Raw genomic sequence first — 3608 nt, forward strand, 5'->3', positions numbered from 1 at the left:
CTTAGCAACTTTAATGTGATAAGTATTAAGAAGATGACCATATCAGGTGATTTGAAGCTCAAATTCTGACGAATTTAACTGACTTTTAGGTGTATTTCACAATGGGAGTTTACAAGTCTCACAACGCCGTGAAATCATCCTAATCAGAGACTTCTCCACCTCAACCGTTCCACATATCCGTGCATATTACACCTAGAGAAGTGTCATGTCTTCTTCGTCCTTATATTCTATACTCAATTATGATTGTTAATTTTACCTCACCTTTTTTTCCTTGAAAGATTGAGCCCAACGAGGGACTAATACCACTGTCCTAAGAAATTGGAGGATAAGGCTCCATTCCCAACCATATCAAGTATGCATTCTTCTATAGTATTGTCGACTTTTCAATTTTTCCATGTATGCATAATTAGTACTTACATTATATTCACTTGCTTGTTTTCCATGTTTATTCACTGTGAATTCTGTTGAAGAACTCCAAAACCATAAGCTGCTTACCCGCTCTCATTATTAAAATCTCCATTTTAGAATTTTTTAATTCTGAGATTAGGAACTTGGTTTTTATCCACGTTGAGAAGTGTTTTGGCCTCCCTAGGTTGTTCCTGAAAGTTTGAATAAATTATTCTATCTTCACCTGCAAAAAAAAACACTTCATTAGTAATAAAATTAGGAACCTTGTTGCCTTCTCTAAATATGTGCTCTACAACCACATCCATATCCTTCATCATGTGATGCAACATTCTTATCTCCATAGCAATATTGCATAGTGTATCTCATTTTCCATCCAAAATATTTTTTAAGGCTAGAGAATCAGTTTCCAATATCACAGGTAGCAAATTATTCTTTTTACAGTGCTCCAAACCCATCCTTAAAGCCATTACTTTCGCTATCAAATTATTGGTGTCGTCAATCCTAGCCATTACTTTCGCCATCAAATTATTGGTGTCGTCAATCCTTACTCCTTCAACATGTACCAAATTTCCTACGACATCTCTAATGCAGAAAGCACAAGAACTAGGACCAGGATTACCCTTTGACGCCCCATCAGAGTTACATTTGTACTTGCCTATACTGGGCATCTTCCAGCATACCACAATACACCCAATCTTCGGTGTATAATTTTCCATAAACCCTACCAATTCCAACCAAGAATTAAGAATGTTGCTTAACCAAGGATACAGGAACTTGGTTAAGTATATTAAATGCCTGGTAATTTCCATCCTCATACTCATATAGGACATCTTGTCACCATGTTTAATCATATTCCGCCTTTTCCAAATTTGCCATAAAACAAATATAGGAACAACTGTATAAATGAGTTTGAGCTTCGGTGCAGTTGTGGCATTCCACCATTTAAAAATGCTGTCCTTGAGCTGCAAAAAAGACCATCAATTCCTACAATGCATGCAAAATAAGCCCAAATGTTCTTAGAAACATTACATGAACGTGTGTTCAATGGTTTATTGGACCCCTTTCTCACAACAACAACATCCAACATCATTAGAAATCCTATTTCTGATAAGGATTTCTCCTATAGGTAGTCTTTTCTTCCATAGTCTCCATAAAAAGAATGACACCTTTAAAGGTATCCCTTTTCTCTAGATTGTCTTGTAAATTAGCTTACTCTTTTTTTTTCCCTTAGATACTCCCAACAGAACTCACAGAAAATTTTTCAGAAACGTTTAACATCCACCATGGCTTGTCCTAGTGTTTTGTTTCATCATTACAACTTATATACTTGATTACATGACTGCATACCTCATCACCAATTTTTTTTTTTGTAACAATTCAACATTCCATCTCCCATTTACAATAAGTTGACTCACCTCTTCCAATTGAATATTCCTAAAAATATCAATAGGTAAATAGTAGTTTAGGGCACCCAATTGTATCCAGTTGTACCAGACACTTGAATGTCCACATTTGGATTCCCACTATATCTCTTGATCAAACATTTCTCTAGCCTCTAACATATACTTCGAGGTCAACAATCCTCCATTCCATTTCACTAATTATGGTCCAACCTTGTAATATTTATTTCACATTCTGAAAGTCCACCACAATTTTGTAAACAAAGCTTTAGATACATCAAAAAGTGATCTAAAACCCAATCCTCCTTTTTCCTAGGGTGTATCGATTTTATTCCAAGCCACCCAATGTTTATTTTTTCCGACCTCCCTAAAATTCCATAGAAACCTTGCAAAAGTTCACTGTAAATCATGAATAACACATTTTGGAGGGTATATAACAGATAATAAATAAATGGGAATGCTACTCAGAACATTATTTATTAACACAGCCTTACCACCAAACGATAACATTTTTTCTTTGCATGTCTGTAATTTGTTGTGAACTTTCTTCATCAACTCTGCATAATGAACTTTTCTCTTCTTTGCATGACCAAGGGCAACCTAAATACATTAGAGGGAACTTTACTCTATTAAAACCAGTACACTCTTCCACCTCCCTAATGTGAGCATGAGCAGTTTTATGATATACTAGAAAAACACTCTTTTCTTAATTTATCATTTGCCCTGATTGATCTTCATAATCTCTGAGAATATTCATCATCAACTTCAAAGACTTACTATCAGTAAAAATAATTGTATCATCAGCATATGCAAAATGATTAGTATTTTCGCTCCATTTTGGCATACCAAAACTCTTATATTCTGCATCATGAAACAACTAATTAAGAGATCTATATAAAACCTCTGCAGATAAAATAAACAATGCTGGAGATAACAGATCCCCTTGTTTCACTCCTCTTGTAGAATGAAAAAAAATCTTGAGCCTGACCATTAATAAGTACAGAATACCACTTGTTAGCAACCAGTCTCCAAATCTTATCTACCACTCCAACATCAAAACCCATATTTTCTAAAACTTTAATCAGAAACGTCCAATCCACCCTATCATAAGCCTTTGCCATATCAAGTTTAATCACCACATTTGCAGGCTTTCCCCTCATCCTAATATCTGAAATAATTTCTTGTGCTAAAAGCACATTCTCAGTGATACTTCTACCTTTCACAAAACTTGATTGATTTTTTGATATAAGATTAGGAAGCAACTCTTCAATTTTGTCATGCAACAATACTCTAGAATTACCTTATTCAGAAAGTTACTCAAATTAATTGGTCTCATGTCAGCAAAAGACTGTATAATATCTTTTTTTGGCAAAAGAACCAAGTTAATATGAATAATAGACTTCGGAAGAGTGCTTCCCTCAAAAAATGCAATCACAACTTTGAACACATCATCACCTACAATATCCTAGCAATTCTGAGAAAAATGGCCAGTAAATCCATCCGAACCACTAACACTATCCACAATTAGTTCTAGTACCACCTTTTTTTTACCTTCTCTCTGGTAGGCAAAGCATTTCCAGCTCTGTTCATTTTATTTGTAATAAGAGTTGGAATATGTTTCAACAATGATAGATCACCATATCTGTGAGACCCTGAGAACAGATCCTGATAAAATGACAAAGCTGCATCAACCACCTGTTCAGAACCCTCCACCTATTGGCCATTCTTATCCTGGATACTATTTATAGTTAACCTCTTTCTTCTACCATTAACCAACAGTGGAAAAATCTGGGATTTTTT

The sequence above is a fragment of the Capsicum annuum genome, chromosome 12 (assembly GCF_002878395.1).
Source record: "Capsicum annuum cultivar UCD-10X-F1 chromosome 12, UCD10Xv1.1, whole genome shotgun sequence".
NCBI lineage: Eukaryota > Viridiplantae > Streptophyta > Magnoliopsida > Solanales > Solanaceae > Capsicum > Capsicum annuum.